This window comes from Chamaea fasciata, unplaced genomic scaffold, assembly GCF_029207755.1.
Source record: "Chamaea fasciata isolate MVZ Bird 193981 ecotype frontalis unplaced genomic scaffold, bChaFas1.0.hap1 SCAF_9, whole genome shotgun sequence".
In the NCBI taxonomy this organism is placed as follows: domain Eukaryota; kingdom Metazoa; phylum Chordata; class Aves; order Passeriformes; family Sylviidae; genus Chamaea; species Chamaea fasciata.
This window is the reverse complement of record NW_027094094.1, coordinates 2,472,778-2,490,437: the sequence shown is the minus strand read 5'-3', so window position 1 is coordinate 2,490,437 and position 17,660 is coordinate 2,472,778. Positions and strand designations below refer to the sequence as shown.

Below are 17,660 nucleotides of genomic sequence, written 5' to 3'. Positions count from 1 at the left end.
CTGTGTCTGTCAGGGAGGAGTGAACACTGCTTGGGGCTGCAGGGCTTCCTTGTCGTGACATGTGCAGGTGGAAGTCCTGCCTTGGACTTCTGGGGGGAGTGAGAAAACCAGGGATTGGAGAGCAGTGAGGTGGATTTTTAGTGGCGTTCCCTGTGGGGATGTACAGTAGAGGGGCCCTTCTCCCTCACTGCTAATTGCATAGTAAATTCAGAGAGGCACCTGTGTGTCTGTTTAGAAACATTCATCACACACAGCCTGGTGTTACAGACTTCAGGTTTTACTTGGTTTTTTTTCCCCTTACACTGAATTTCTGAGGACACATCTGGATGACTGTGGGAGGGTCAGCCTGGCAGGTCCTCCCCACACTCAGGTTTTGGCTCAAGCTGTGCCTTGGTGGGATTTTTTTTGCTGAGCAGTTGCTTTGTAGGATTATGCTCCTCTAGAACATGCAGGTCCTACAGTGGAACACTAAAATGTAATTTTTTGGGTCAGTCAGTGAAGTTCTTGTGGAGGAAAACTCGGCTGCAGCTCAGGGAAGAACACGTGGCAGCCAGAGTTCCAGTTACCTGCCAGGTGTGGTGGGGAAGGAGGATGAAAAACCAGCACCAATGGGATTTTCAGAGCTACGTTAAATAAATCATATTAGGAGGCATACTTTAAATCCCAACACTACATGCCTGAGCTGGGTTCTCAGAGATATTAATTCTTTAGAACCAGGTGAATTTATGGCAGAACTTCCCAGCTGTGTTGGAGATGAAGGAAGGGTGAAGTTCACTTGATTTGAAGCAGAGCTGTGCGCAGAGCTGTGCCTTTTCTCTCTGTAGACTTGGGACCGATGCTGTCATTCTGTCTTTGTTAAAACCAAGTATTTTTGCATAGCTGAGCCTTCATTCCCATTAATTAGGTGTTGTTTTTCCCCATGCCTTTAGATGATAACTGCCTGACTTTCTGGGCTAAATCGGTAATTTCTTTATTTATTTCCTCCAACCTGCCACTGGAAGAGAAATGGAGGGGTGTGAAATGTGCACCTCTGCTCCAGCTGAGGTGAGGGCAAACTTGGCTGGAATTTCAAACAGGTCTTCATGCCCTCAAATCCTTGGAGGTGCTCCTTGCTTTGCGGGAATATATTTTGGGGGAGAAATAAGGTCTCTTGGAGTCATGTTTGGCAGAAATTTGGGATGTCTGCTGGAGTGTCTTGCTCCATAATAAGTCTTTTCCATGAGCTTGGACAGTTCATTTGAGCCTGTGCTGATGTCTGTTCTTTATCTGTGAAGTGCTAATTCCACATCTCTTTACTTAAAGGAACATTTGGAAGAGAAAGTGGATTTAAGAATATGTGTCTAATACCCATAATACCTGCGTGCAGCTGAAATATTAAACAGCTGATTGAGGGAACTGCTCTTTGTGGGTTTTCTGCTCGGAGAAGAAAAATGCCGAGTAACCTCATTAGCTCTGATGGTTATTTCTGTGCTTCGTTGGGATAGGAATGAGCAGGGTTTCGTTTTCTCTCTCAATTCCCCGTTGTACAGATCGTTGGAAGAAAAACATAACAGCAGGTCTCACCAGCTAAAGCTGAGATTTTGGGTTCCAGCTGAATGCTGCCTCATCAGGAGCCCAAATTGCTGGAGATGTCAAGAAAATCTGAATTTTCTTGGGACGGGAGTGGGAGTTCTGTCATATTTTCACTGTGTTTACAGTTCAGAAAGGTTCCTTCTCAGCACACAGATGGTTTTGGGGAAGGGAACTAAGCTGATGATTGGGAAAGCTTTGGTTGTTCTTCCAAGGATGGAGGTTCTGAGCTGCTCTCTCATGGTGTGGAATCACTTCCCTGATAAAGATGTTCTCAGTAGATGCCAAATTCTGGTCCCATTTTCATGCAGCCTGTACAGTTGGGAAATAAATGAGGGTCTGGGAGAGCAGGTGATGTATGAGCCCCTAAATGGCTGCATTTTGTTCATATTTGAAAGGCAGTTCAGGCTGTCGTCGTTACTGATGGCTTGTGCTTTTAGAGCCCTTCTTTTTGCATTTCAGAAATCCTTTGTGCCCATCTGAATAATAAATCACCCTGGTTGATTTGCTCACCGAGAGCAAATGGGAAATTACACCCTTGTTAAGATGTCATGAGGAACTGGAATTGTGGGGGAATGTTTTTAAAGGAACATTCTGCCAACTTTATTAATATTTTGCTTTGCCTCGTTTATTTTATGACCTTCCCGAATTCCAGGGTTTTCTCTCTGGCTGCTTTATGGCAAGGGGAAAACATCCTGCCCTGCTTAAAAATAAAAAATAACAAACCTGGTTATACTTTTGATTGCCTTTAGACAAATGATTTCAGATTTAAGCACCTAATGAAATGTGGGATGAGCACGAATTCCATCTTCAAACTCAAGTTATGGGCAGAAAAAAAGCAAATCCAACAAATAATGGGGATACTTGCATCTGATTCCTATTTGCTCTTCGGTGGAATAATATATTATTTATACAACATTGATTTCATTAGATGGAGGATTTAATGCAACTTTTCTGTCAAATTGGAGAACATTCGATGCTGTAAAGTCATGTAAACTCCCAAAGCCTCAGGAAGGTTTTCTCATTTGAAATATTGAACTATTTAAAATTTGAACACGGCATAAAAATACAGACTTTCCTGTGCTTTTGCATGTTGCCTTCAATTTAGAAGCCCAGAGAGCAGCCTGGCCCTAATGCATAATGCTTACCAGAAAAACACAAGCTGAAATTAAATGTGTTAAACAAGTGAAAATGCAAATCCTGCAAAATTATGGAAGAGAGACATAATGAACAGTGCAAATAGAATTAAACTCATCATTTCTATCAGTGCTCTGAGCCTAAACCAAAATTAAGTGTTTTGGCCATAATGTTCAGAAATGAACTCTTCAGTGTAGTTTCTAAAATCCCCAAGCAGGTGCCAAAATAAAATTGCTCTTAATAACTTTGATACATGACAGAGAAGTATGATGGCAGTGAAAAAAAAAAGGGATATAAAGAGGCAGTTTGCAGCATCATGGGCACCTAAAATTCAGCCATATGCTCACAATTAAGAGTTTCTCCTCCCTCACTTATTTTTTTCTAAATAAAATGACCTAGAAACTTGCCTTGTGCAAAGAAGAATATGCTAAATTCCTGATTGACTGTGCAAAGACCTAATTCTTTTGTGTATTAAAATGTCTGTGACTGAGTTTTACCTTAAGAAAGGAACAGAAGTTATTTTGCCAAGTCTGGAAATCCTAAAAGCCCGAGATATTTCATAAAGTTGTGTTCTCAAAAATATGGGAAGCCTGATAATGACATTAAATGAGTTTACAATTGACAGCAGAGGCCACGTGAAGTCCTTCTTAATCCTTGCTCTGTGGCTCTTCAAACCACAGTGCAGGAAAAATGTCTCTGTCCTTTATGGCTTGGGGACACTGAATTAAAAACCTTTCAAAGCGGCGCCACATTTTTATTTTCTTCAATTTTTAACCAAGTTCAGGACTTTAAATATTAAATACCTAGCAGTGGTTGAGGAGCATGATTAGCAGCTGCTTTATATCCAAGGGCTGTCCATCAGTATTATGGAAGAGCCCAATAACTGGAAGGGGCTGCTGGGGAGGAAAAGGATGAAATCTCTGAAAACCCAGAAATAAAGTTATGATTTGATGGCAATGTGGCACTTCCTCAGTTTACTTCTGGGAATTCTAAGTAGTGCCCCAATAATTTGAGTGTATCCACACCCTTCCCTTGTCAGCGTGCTTCTGCCCGAGCCTGGATGGGGGAGTTGGTTGGATGGGAGGTGGAATGGCTGCTCCTTGTGCTGTTATAGGACACGAAAGAAAGATGAGAGACTCCAAATGTTTCAGAAGGCAAAGAGCACAGAAAAAAGACTTTATTGTCTAATTCTTACGGCCTTTTATAAGGTGTTCTGATACAGACTTAACATGATCAGTGAATAGGAACAACACCTCTCTAGTGCCATTGGTTGAACTGGAGAAACAGCAAAACACCGCCTGGAGAAAGATTGTTTGGAGAAAGGAGAGTTGTTTGCCAAGATTGTTTTGAGAAGAAGCTTTCTTGAGAAAATTTTCCTTGGGAAAAAGTTAGCAGCTGCTAGCAGGCTAAAATCTCTCAGACCCAGAAATATCAGGCCCCCACACTCCTTGTCTCCTAACTTTCCTCCTCCTGACCTTGTGCATTCCCTTGTGGAGCTGCCTTTGCTGCCTGTCCCCATGGCTCCTGTAGGCACAGCTCCCATCACTCCCCGGGTGGGAAAAAGAAACATCAAGACTGAAGTCCCATCTCATATTTGTTTGAAGTTCATCTCCTGCTGGCTTCAGCAGCTGCTTCCTGGTTCTAACGCAGTGAAATTTGTGAGCAGCAGCTGTGCACTCCTTTCATCCCCGCTGCTGGGGATTTGGAAACCTCAGGAAAATGTAAATCCATCCACGCTGTGCCTTCTTGGGAGAATCCGGGACTTTGTGGTCAGTTCTCAGGAGGGAACTTCTCCGTCCGTTGTCACAGAGTAGTTTAGGTTGAAGGGACATTAAGGCTCGTGGCAGGGACACCTTCCATCATCCCAGGGTGCTCCAACCTGGCCTTGGACACCTCCAGGGATCCAGGGGCAGCCACAGCTTCTCTGGGCACCCTGTGCCAGGGCCTGCCCACCCTCCCAGGGAACAATTCCTGCCCAATATCCCATCCAACCCTGTCCTCTGGCAGTGGGAAGATAAAAGGCTCTCTCCGTCTTTCTTCCAAGCTCTCTTTAAATACTGAAGGCCACAAGAAGTTCTCTTTGGAGCCTTTTCTTCTCCGGGCTCTTTGGTGGCCCTTCTCGTTCCTCCTGCCATCTGTAATGGCCCCTCAAGCTGTGGAGACTCCGTTTATTTATGGGATTGTTTTCCTTCTCTGTGAGCTGATGGAAATCAAAGCTTTCATTGAAAGGAAAGGTAGGAAATGTCACCAGGGCTTTGTCCGAGCTCGTCTTGTCCTCAGGATGATGAGCTGGAGTGATGAGCTAACGAGCTTTGTTTGGAAGCATAATCTTGTTATTTCACATCAATTACCGAGTGACAGATAGGATCTGCGGCAATTGATAATCCAATGAGGGGCTTGATGTCCTGTGGGAGAGCTCCTGGGGACTGAGGGTGGTGACAAATGGACAGGAGGTGGCACCATGAAAGCTGACACATCTTGTGGCTGGGACAAGGGACATCAAGTCTTGGGGGGAAGAAAGGACAAACCCCTTGCTCTTCTCACTGCAGAATCCCAGGACGGTTTGGGTTGGAAGGACCTTAAAGAGCATCGAGTTCTACCCCTGCCATGATCCCAGGTAGCTCCAAACCTCATCCAGCCTGGCCTTGATACTCCACAGCAGCTCATTTAACAGGCAATTCGTGATGTGGGGTTTTTCATAAAATTTTAGTTTAGCTAAAATTTTAATAAAAAATATCACATCATGAATTTTAATAGATTTTAATAACATTTTAGTTTAGAACTTGAGATTTAAAGTATCCTTTTGTTTCTTTGTTTGGCCTTTTTTTTAATGTTTTTTTCTTAAATTTCAGGTGTTATCAAAAGTTACAAGGACAAGATTCCTGCCTAGGAGAAAAAAAAAACCCAGTAACTAGAAAAAGCAGAATGCTTGTACATGTTAATTTTTCCATTTATTAAGGAAAGAAAGAGTTTTAATAATTCACAGGGATGCAATGAGTATTTGCCTTTTATATATTCATATTTATCACTTGGCTTGAATTGTAAACATATTAATTCCTGCCTAGCAGTTAATGACTTTGGGTAATGTTTGTGCTCTCTTTGTGCAGAAATTGTCCATATAGCTCACAGTTACTTATAGGGACAACCTAATCAGAGCTACTTCCTTGGCTCTGAAAAACATTTTGTCTTGCTCTAAGTAGCTTTTCCGAGGTATTTTTTAAAGCATTTTTAAAATAATGCTTCAATTTACCTCCTCAACAGATGATGAGTATTTTTCAGCCAGGGGAAGTTACAAATCCCGTTTTTGCCAAATGTCAGGAGTGGGATGAGTGTTGTAGGCTCTGCCATAACTCAGGGTTGGTTGATTTTCTGCTCTGGTTTTGGATGGTATGCCCCCCCCAAAATTAGTTGAGATGGATTTAAATGCATGGAAATTATGCCAGGAAAAGTACTTCCCAAATAATGGCACTGTGGTATTAAAGTAGGAATAAAACATTTCACTCACGTTTTGAGATCTAAAGATGGGCCCTGGGAATAATTGGGGTGTTTTGGGGTTTTTTTTTTTCCCATATTTTGTATTTTTAATATTTCTAAGTAGTACTGTAACATAGAGAAATATAGAAATATTTGAATTCTATGATATTTTAAGTATAGAATCACACAGTGGTTTGAGCCGGGAGGGGCCTTAAAGAAAATTTAGTTCCACTCCCTACCATTCCATCAAGGTTTTGCAGTAGCCTGTGTGCTGGTTTTAGTGGGTTTTTTAATTCTTTCTTAATATTTATTTTAAATTTGGAATCTATCCCAAAGCTGCTTCACCTTTGCTGGTTTGATTTTACTTCCCCTTGGGTCAGATTCCTGGATCTCCAGGGTTGGGATGGGAAATCCTGGGTGAGTCTGGGCATGAACCTGAACATCAGAACCTGGAGAAGAGATTCCTGTTCTTACTGCCCCGATGGGAGGAAAAAAGTCTGGGAAAAAGGGATGTGTCATGAGATATCCGTGCATTTTCATGGAATGGTGTAGGAAGGCTGAGCTGAGCTCTTTGAGCAAACCAGCCCCTTCCCAGTGACATTCCCTGCCCTGCTCCTGCAGCTGATTTTCACTTTGGAATGTTTTAACCACTGATTTTAATCTTGCTTTGGATTTAATTGATTTTTTTCCAAGGAGAGATTAGTTCTCATTTAAGTGTGGACGTGTAATTAAAAAACCGTCTCTCAACTTAAGTTGCGTTTGCTGCCCACACGCCAGGGCTGTAGGTAGGGGAAAGCAATTCCAGAGCTGAATATCCATCTCTAATCCTGTTGTTAACGTGGGAGTGTTATTGTTAGAACGTGATAAAAGGACTCCTTATTTGGGAGGGATTTACTTCTTTCCCTTCTGATTTCTGCCAAAACAAAGTTGGGGAGGAAAATAAAATTCAGTTATGAGTCGGAATTTATTTCGGCGGTGGGAAACCGGCCCTTCAAAATGTTTTGTTGTTGCTGGAATACGTGGAGCGTGCTGGGTATCGTGAGGAAAATTGTCAAAACATGTTTCTCACCTTGGGTTTAGTGAGAAAATAAGGAAGTTGTTCTCCTGAAATATTTTAGGTGGGTTTTGTTTGACTTGCAAGTACAGAGAAACCTGAATTAGCTTCATCTGGAGGCAGCAGAGCTTCCTGAGCGAAAATTCTGTTCTTTCCTTCAGGAGGAGATCCCTGGAAGTGTCCAAGGTCAGGCTGGACAGGGCTTGGAGCAGCCAGGGATGGTGGAAAGTGTCCCTGCCCATGGCAGGGATGGAACTAAAGGAGCTTTCAGGTCCCTTCCAACCCAAACCTGTGTGGGATTCCACGGAACGGAGAAAGAATGAGATGTGTTTAACGTATTCCGCTCGTTTCTTAACTTCCAAGTATGTTATTGATTCAAGATCAATATAAAAGCAAAAATCTTGCGTGTGACAGGAAATTCCTGGGTCCACACTGGCTCATATAACCTCAGGAAGTTTGTCCTTTAGCTCGCTGATGGTCTCCTTTTGTCCTTTTTGGGATTTCTGCTGAGTTCAGGTGGGAAGAGGATAAAGAGCCTTTTATCAGCGGCATCCTGTTGGAGCTTACTCTGCTGAACGTCTTGGTCATCGTCCCAAATCGTAATGAAAGAGGGGTTTCATTAATTCGCTTTTCCGCAATAGAAGAGTTCATCTCCTTTTGCTTAGATTGCAGCTTAGAGATTGATTTCATATTCTTTTCATGAGGCACCTTTGAAGCTCTTCTGGAGTCTGCACATTGTTTAGCACTGGCTTGTCTGCGAGAATCCCCCAAAGTCTCCTGAGTTGCTGCGAGTTTAATAAGAAACAAAATTCAAATTTAATAATGTTAGGGAAGAATTGGGTCATTCTTGGAGACTCAGCCCACATATCCTCGTGTTCAGATTCTGCAGATGAGGCTCCCTTTAATTAAATGCAAAGTATTAAACAGGTCTGTGTTCCTTGAGAGGGCATAAAATGCAGATATGGCTGCTTCTCCAAACACCTGCAGACAGCTCCTGGAAAATACAGATAGCTGGGCTTAGGGATCTCTGTTGGAAAAGGGAAAGGCTGTGGAGGTTTTCCTTTGCAAACCTTGCGCACATTTTATAAAACTGAACAAGCTGCAGAAGTTACAGGTGAAGTGAAATTGTGCAAGGTGAAGTAAAATTGTGGGACAAGGATAAAACTCCTCTGCTCTGCTCTGGAGCTAGGCTGGGAGAATTGGGATTGTTCAGCCTGGAGAGGAGAAGCTCCAGGGAGAGCTCAGAGCCCCTGGCAGGGCCTGAAGGGGCTCCAGGAGAGCTGCAGAGGGACTGGGGACAAGGAATGGAGGGACAGGACACAGGGAATGGATTCCCACTGCTTAAGGGAAGGGCTGGATGGGAGATTGGGGTGGAATTCCTGGCTGTGAGGGTGGGGAGAAGCTGGGCTGGAATTCCCAGATTTTCTGTGTCTGCCCCTGAATCCCTGGCAGTGCCCAAGGCCAGTCTGGACATCAGGGTTTGGAGCAGCCTGGGACAGTGGAAGGTGTCCCTGCCCGTGGCAGGAGGTGGAAGGAATGATTTGGGAGCCAAATTCCAAGGGAAGAGCCAGGTAAGGTGAGGACATTCCTGTAGGCAGAGAAGAGTATTACTGGGTATTAATGCTACTGGGAATTAATCTTTTCAGCTCCTCTTATCTGTCAATATTGGAACAGGAATTCTCCCTTGAAATGTGACCTGTGTGGAAATTGTATTTCTCTTATTTACCGCATTGATACATGCATTTGTGTAAATGCCATTAATTTTCTGCCATAACATAAAATATACGGAATAAAATACATACAGAAAAGTACAGAAAAGTGAGCTTGAGTCAGAGAAGTCAGAACAAAGGACCAGCCTGTGATCAGTCTTTGTGTATTTCATCGCTTCTGCTCTTTGGGGAGGAGGGAATGAGAACATTGCCTGTGCTGGGGATTTCATTTTGATATCGTGCAAATGTGGAGAGAGCCCTGCCTTTATTTCCCCCACTGATGAGAGCCTGGCAGTAATTCCTGTCTGCAAGGGCTGGGTCACCTTCTGCAGCTGGGAGAGCTGGGAACATCAGAGCCTGCATCCCATAAACCTTCCCACATCCACCGTGTTCTGTCCCAAAACCTCGGGAAGGGAGCGGCCCCCGGGGTGCGGAGTGTGAGGGTTGATGTGCTGAGTGAACCGAAGGTAGGAATTAATTACAAAATGCAAAAGCTTCCCCAAAGAGACCTCCTCCTGCAAGGAGTTTTTTTAATCCAGGGATCTCTGAGCTGCGTGGTTTCATCAATTAAATTTGGATTGCTCACATTTCTTATCTGTGCAGCTCGCTGAGCCCCTCAATAAAGCAGTTGCTAAATAATTTACATTAAAACAGGCGGAGGAGAAGCACCAAAAAGTGGGATCATTTGTCTTCAAAATGGCTGTTGCTTTGAGGAGTGTATTCATCTGGCAGCATCACCTGTCTGGTGTGAAGATTATCATTTAAAAGATCATTTCTCTTCCTCTGATTCCCATAATTTGTCACAGCGATCCCTCAGTGCTGCAGGGACAACATCCCAAATACCTGTGGGCTATCCCAATCCCACTGGGATTGCAGTGCGTTCCTAACTGGGAATGCCACTTCTCTCCAATTATTATTCCCTTTTAAAAGTTCTTTTCCTTCGGTTCTTCTCCTGGTCTGCATCGAAGTTTTTTTACGTGGCTTCCGACATTAATTGTGTTTGCTAAATAAAATAGGGATTCTCACTGTGATGGGTTTGCTTGTATTGTTCCTCCTCAGTGACTTTTTGAAGGGAATATCTACAAGGGCGTGGAGTGACAGCAAAACAGGGAATGGCTTTGAAATGAAGGAAGGGAGATTTAGATCGGATATTAGGAAGAAATTCTTCTCTGTGAGGGTGGTGAGGACCTGGCATCAGAGTTATATTCCTTATTCAGTGCTGCATTTTTGCAAAATTATTTTAAAACATTTTTTAATGGCTTTTCCTTTTTATTTTTTACTGTTTGAGAACTGGCCATTCCCATAAATACAGTTATTTTCTGTGTTTTATGACTGCATTTATAATTTTATTAGCGGCATTAACAGATGTGTAAACCAAGATACCTGAAACTGATTTATTGAGGCCAGTTCTGTAGATTTTCAGTCAAATAATGTTTAGTGTAGCAGAGGGAGGGGGAAAAAAAAAAAACAAAACAACCAACCATGAGGGAAGGCAAGTGCATTTAGAAGACCAGAAATAAATGTACTGACCTTGAGCACTCCTGAGCACTGTGGGTTCCACTGAAGGGCACTGTTCAATACTGACACTGTGTGGAGCTTTTAAAAGAGAAGCTTTTTTTTTTTTTTTTTTGGTTAAAATTGAACTTTTTTTTTTTTCTGTAAAAGAGCCTTAGAAACATGATAAATGGTGTTGCTAAAACATCTCATTAATTTTTTCGCCTGCTTTTTACAGAAGTTGGTGCAAAGCACTTTTGAATCGGGCAACTCTTTGTGTCTATTCCCAACTGTGTTATCACCGACTTCCTCACAAATAAACCTTTTTGCAGAGTGAATTTCAGTTGGGCTGCCGCGATCTTGGAGTCACAGAATCATGGAATGGTTTGGGAAATCCTCAAAGCCCATCCCATTCCACCCCACCCATGGGCAGGGACACCTTCCACTGTCCCAGGCTGCCCCAAGGTCCAGCCTGGCCTTGGACACTCCAGGGATCCAGGGGCAGCCACAGCTGCTCTGGGAATTCCAGCCCAGCTCCTCCCAGCAAGGATTTCTTCCCAAAATCCCATCCATCCCTGCCTTCTGGCAGTGGGAAGCCGTTGTCTTGTGGAAATATTCTCTCTCCATCTTTCTTGTCAGCTCCTTCAGATGCAGAAGGCCACAGCCAGGGCTGGATTCCGGTTGGGATCTCTGTGAAAACCCTTTTGCTTTTCTTCCAAAGGAGAAAAGCATTCCTCCTGCATTCACTCCTGCAGGGACTCAGTGCTGGAAGAGTTTTCCTTTTAAAACAAGCTTTTCTATCAACTGAGATGGAATTGTCAGAGCTCAAATCAGGATCTGTAAAATACTTTTTGAGGTAAAACACGGTTTGAAGACTAAACAAGCTGCTGTTCACCTCTAAGCTCCTGTATCAGAGCTCTGCATTTTGCGTGGACTTCTCCTGCCTTGGAAAACCTAAAATCGGTTCTGCTGCTTAGGGAGGCTCTGAACTCCTGAAGTCACATCAGGTAAAGGAGGTGGCACATCTTTCCCAGGAGCTCTGGAAGCAAAACTTGTCACTGAAAATATCTTAGTGCATCTTGATTGGCAAAAAGATGCTTCAGAATAACGTTTGTGGCAGCAGGAAAACGCCCAAATATTTATCGCTGCCTTTACTGCAGGTGTGAGCTTCTGTTCCTGCAAGGAAAAAAGCTCACATGTTTTATTCTCGTGTTCAAGAGGCAGGGTTTGGCCTAAGGAAATGGAATATTCTGTGTATTCAGTAAAAAATGTGATAAGTGGGAACGTTTTGCACTTGTTTTTATCCTGCTGCTGTAGCCACGAAATCATCCTGTCGTCTCTGAAGGCGCTGCCGAATTTACTGTGGGATTTTTCTATTACGGGAAAAGAAATGTTTGTTTTAATGCTGTGAGAAATACATGGATGAATTTTCTGTGCACAGAGAGAAATTTAGGGAGCCTTTGGGAGGGTTCTGCTTTGTTTTGGGTCTTTTTCCCGTCCTGGTGTGATGCTGCTGGGAAAAGCTTCAGGAATCAAACTCCCTTCAGGATGCCCTGGAAGCTGTAACTTCCATCCATTATCTTTATTTCAGGATATAAAGCATTCTTGAAAAGAAGGAATGATGGAAGATCCTCTGCCTTATTCATGCTGGGTTTTGTAATACCTTTCTACTACAAATTACATAAAATACATTATTGAAGTGAGCCAACTTGTCTGCAGACAAATCGGATTTTACATTTTCACATGGCAAAAAAGATGAAATTTGGGACATTTTAAACGTTTTAAGGTTGGATTTTTATCTTGTGAGTGCATAAGTGGTGATAATTTAATGAGTGATTTCTAGAATTGATAAAAATTGATTTTTAGTTCTTTATTTATTGCTAATATAAGCTGTAAGCAGAGAGAAAACTTTATTTTTTTTTTATCTTTACTAACTCTCTGGGAATCGTGAGGGAATTAAATCCTTTCCAACAAAGTAAATTCTATGGAAATGTTCTGAAAGCCAAAATGTAGTGAATTAATTCGAGTGATTTTGTTGGGGATTTTTTTTTATTATGCATTCATCCATTTATTTATTTAGCTGTGTAGTCTTTTAAGGCCACATAAGGAAAATTTAATGGAAAAAAAAATAGATGAAACTCAGACTTTTTCATTTATTCCTGACCGTGGCAACAGGGACATTTTAATGCGACATCACTTAGCTGAAGTTTGATTTCTCTCGATTTTCTCGCTATACATAAAGAGCTTAACATTTCCATTCAAATATTTCACCGGGAGAAAATGGACAAGGCTGTTTAAAACAGGATCTTTCATCCCTGAGGGAGAAAAGTGTTGGCATGTGTGGTCCCCCCTGCGGGGAATTCTCTTCTCATTCTGGAATTTCTCAGTGTTAATGTTACTTGTGGGGGTTATTTAAAAGGAAAATTTCCCTTCTCGTATCTGTACCAGAGCCATTTGAACACTGAGGGTTTTATTTTAAAGGTGATTTAGGAAAATAAGTCGTTTTGGAGCATTCCCAGGTCTCTTCAAGTTTTCCTTCAGAACTGAATTGTACAGAAATCCGAAGTAATTCCACAGTTTGGAATTGCTTGCTCAGTTTTTTAAGATAAAATGTGTTTCTAAATAATCAGGCACCCTCTATACAGAAAAAAAAAGAGATGCTTTGGTGTTGGGCTTAGGTTTGTTTTCTTTTAATGGAGCTGAATTTTCACTCATCCTCCTTGGGAGCTGGATCTGGCTTCCCTTTGGACAGGCCTGCAGATACCCTGGATCCCATGATTTTGCTTTGGGAAAGCTTCAGTCGTGGAAGAGAATCACAAAAGCATCCAGGATGGAAAACCTCTGTGAGATCATGGAGTCCAACCATCCCCCAGCACTGCCGAGGCCACCCCTGGTGTCCAAGGCCACCCCACGTCCCCAGGTGCCACATCCATCTGGACTTTAAATCCCTCCAGGGATGGGGACTCCAGACCTCCCTGGGCAGCCCCTTCCAGTGCTTGTAAATCATTTTGGTGAAGGAATTTTCCCAAATATCCACCCTGAGCCTCCCCTGGGCCAGCCTGAGGCCGTTCCCTCTCCTCCTGTCCCTGTTCCCTGGGAGCAGAGCCCGACCCCCCCGGCTGTCCCCTCCTGGCAGGGAGCTGTGCAGAGCCACCGGGTCCCCCCTGAGCCTCCTTTTCTCCAGGCTCAGCCCCTTCCCCAGCTCCCTCAGGAATTCTCCAGCCCCTTCCCTGGACACACTCCAGCCCCTCAGTGTCCCTCTTGTCCTGAGGGATCCGAACTGACCCCAGGATCTGAGGTCCCTCAGCAGTGCCAGCTCAGGGCGCAACTCCTGCTGCCTGTGGGCACACAATTCCTGCTGCAATCCAGGTGCCAGTGGCCTGGGGCACCCCTGGGCACACCTGTGACACACCTGGGCACCCCTGGGCACACCTGTGACACACCTGGGCACACCTGTGACACACCTGGGCACCCCTGGGCACCCCTGGGCACATCTATGACACTTCTGGGCACACCTGTGACACACCTGGGCACCCCTGGGCACCCCTGGGCACATCTATGACACTTCTGGGCACACCTGTGACACACCTGGGCACACCTGGGCACCCCTGGGCACACCTGTGACACACCTGGGCACACCTGTGACACACCTGGGCACCCCTGGGCACACCTGTGACGCACCTGGGCACCCCTGGGCACACCTGCGACACACCTGGGCACACCTGTGACACACCTGGGCACATCTGTGACTCACCTGGGCACCCCTGGGCACACCTGTGACACACCTGGGCACATCTATGACACACCTGGGCACCCCTGGGCACACCTATGACACTCCTGGGCACACCTGGGCTCATTCCAACCCCCAGCCCCCATCCTGTGGGCACTTCCCACCCCCGCTGGCCCAGGGTGACCCTCGGTGACCCTGGTTTGGAAAGAAACAATCCAGGAGAGGCCGGAATTGTAACAACCTGCTGGCAGAAGGCTTCTCTGGTGGATATTCTTTAATTATCTTCCTCCCTGTTTTGACCACCTCATTTCTGAGCTTTGCAGCAGGGAAAGGCTTCCAGGGTAAACCTTGCCACTATTTCAGTGAATAAACAGCTGATAAATGCCCAGGACGATGGAAACCCCTTGCAGGACTGGCTGGGTAAACACAGCTTTGCAATTATTCCCGTGGTTCAAATTGAAATTGATTTTTTAGAGAATTAGGTACTTTTTTTTTTCTTCCCCCTATGCATTGCTTCCAGTGCTGGTCTGTAGATGATGACAGTGATCTCCGAATACAGCTAAAGATTAAAAATCAACTTAAGATTAAAATCTAATCATGTTGTTAGCTACTGCTAACTAGTCAGTAGAGCATATTCAAAACACCTCGAGTACAAATATTGCCTCTAAATAATTACAAACCTTTATTAGCATTGCAATTAAAGAGTGTGCTGGCTGCAAGTGGTACCTCACAAAGAAAACGATGACTGGTAGTTTTACTTCCCTCCTAATATTAAATAGATTTTTCCTTCCTAGCAGGAAGTGGTTTGCAGGTGGGGATCTGCAGATAAATGCTGGAGCAGGGATGTGTGTGTGTGTGTGATGCAACGTTGGCTTCAAGGAACAATTTTATATCAAAGGAAGGGATTTTATTACCAAGATAAACAGCAAGATGAGCATGAATCATTATTTTATGCAGGGAGACAGGCAGAAGTGTTGATAACTGGTTAAAGACCCACAGCCAGTCTGCTCAGCACCACTTTGGGGGCCCAGCCTGAGCTGAAATGACAAAATTTAACAAGTTTCTGTCATTTTAACTAAAACTTACAGCACTACAGAATCCCCTCCTGTGAGCGTTCCGTTTCTATTTGCTTATTGTTTATTTTCCTGTCTTTAACTCCAGCAGCCATTCCAGGTTTTTAACCAGCTCTCCTGTTGGCATTTCCACACTTGCACGTGGACTCAGAGAGTCTCACCAGCAGACACTCAACTTTGCTGCTCCTTTGTGATTCCCACCGTGCTAATTAAGGAGCTCTTCTTGTGTAATTATCCCTCCCTTCGGTGACACATCATTGCTGCTGGCTGGGGACACTCAGAGCAGCTCTCCCTGTGCAGCCAAGAGCTGCTCCCAGGGATTGTCAGGATGTCAGAGGGGTGGAGGATGGGATAGGGATCACCAGTATCAAGGTGTTGGCAAGCAAATTTATCCACGCCTCTGGCTGCTCCTAAATTGAAAAATGAATATTAAAATGTGTTTGGAAGTTTAACAGTTGATCCAAACCCATGGGGGTGCTCGCCTGGAGAGGAGAAGTTCCAGGGAGAGCTCAGAGCCCCTGGCAGGGCCTGAAGGGGCTCCAGGAGAGCTGGAGAGGGGCTGGGGACAAGGCATGGAGGGACAGGACACAGGGAATGGCTTTAGACTGACAGTGGGTCGATTTAGATGGGATTTGGGCAGGAATTGTTCCCTGAAAGGAGCTGGGCTGGAATTCCCAGAGCAGCTGTGGCTGCCCCTGGATCCCTGGCAGTGCCCAAGGCCAGGCTGGACAGGGCTTGGAGCAGCCTGGGACAATGGAAGGTGTCCCTGCCATGGCAGGGGTGGTGGCACTGGATGAGCTCTGTGGTCTGTTCCCACCTAAACCCTTCTGGGATTCTGTGAATTTTTTTTTAATATCAGTTTGCTTTGAGAAGTTCCTCAGGGATGAAATCCATCTTTTAAATCCTGCACCCGTGTGTATTAAATTACTCCCCAAACAGGTAAATAAATAAAAATATGCCCTAAATGATCAGCCAGTTTGAGAAGTGACTTCGTTGGAGGGAAGCAGAGCTGTTGGTCACCTGGGAAGGGCTGGATTTGCCTGCGTGAGGGTTGATGGGAATAAAACTAAAACCAGATTGATGTCTTTGCCAAGCAGCGGACTTGGAGGATATTGAGGTGTCTGTGAAAAGATCTCATGGACAAAACAAACCAGCCACAGACCTGGGATGGGCTGTGCTCCATCTGCAGCCTAACCTGAGGCAGCCAAGTTAAAAAATGGATAATTCTGCCTGGTGCTGGCACATCACTGTGACTGATGGCATCCTTGGAGGAGATGGGAGATGGGATTGTCACAACAGCTCGTTAGGCGCTGTTGTGACAATTAATGTTTGCATTTTTGAGATGGTCCCGGCTTATTTCCACTGCACAGCAGGAAACTTTGTCTTTATAGAGCCCCAGTTTCTGTTCTTTTCAAGGGTTGTTAGGAAGTTCGTTTGATGTCCCAGAAGAGCAGCTCAGGTGGCCTTTCCTTCCATATTCATGGAGTTTGCAGGTGCCACAGAGCTCCCATCAGGAACCTCGGCATCCTCTGGAAAATCCAGTATTCCCACATGGACAAAACCAGTCCTGTAGGAGTTTAGATCTAAGCTCCATTGCTGGAGAAAAGCAAATTCCAGGAGTGCTGGTCAGGTGGAATTTGGGGCTTAACCTGTAAATCAGAGGGCTCAGAGCACATGCAGGTGACCCGGTGTCATTTCGGGTTTAATCTCAATTACTTGGACTGATGTGGAAATAATGATTTTAAATTGAAATGAATGCTGATCTTAAAGGTAACAGTAAAGGCTCTGTGCCTTTATGGAGAGAAAATTCCTGAGTGTTCTCCTGGGCTGTGGCATGGAATAACCTGGAAAACAGCACAGAAAGGGGATTTGCAGTTTCATCAAACCATAGAAAGAGTCACTTCTTTTCTGAGTCATTCTGCTGGGGGTTTTACCAATTTTTAATGTTTTTCCTCTTGCATCAGAGACCAGAAAAGATGTGGACGTCGTTAACAGGCTTTTAGTGGACGGGCAGAGAGGGGGGATGGACAAGAAGCTCCCATTTTTGGGGATTTTGCTACATCTGGGAACCATGGGAATGGGTTGGATTGTTACTGCAACACTTTCACACACCAGAAGCAAAAATTAAACTTTCTTTTGGTCACTTTTCACCTTTTTTCTGTGGTTCAAGAGAGATCTGGATGGTGCTGCTCTTCTGGTTTTAGGGAATTTCCTGGATTTTGGTGGTGGTTTTTTTAGAGCATCACTGTGTCTGAAAAGACCACGCAGTGAAATGAAAACTTGGGGTTGGTTAAGCTGGAATGCTCCGAATGATAATTTTAGAAAGATTTCTTCCTGGAGCAGAATATTGACTTTCCAAATGCAAATGCTGATATTGGGGGGATATTTTTAGGTGTGCTGTTTATTGCCTCGCAGAGACT

At 44.3% G+C, this 17,660-nt stretch overlaps 1 protein-coding gene across 3 annotated transcripts in view; it reads left to right on the top strand.

Annotated features, from left to right (window-relative positions):
* Window positions 1–17,660, top strand: part of DOCK1 (dedicator of cytokinesis 1) — a 267,474-nt gene that overhangs the window by 131,208 nt on the left and 118,606 nt on the right. The window lies entirely within an intron of this gene.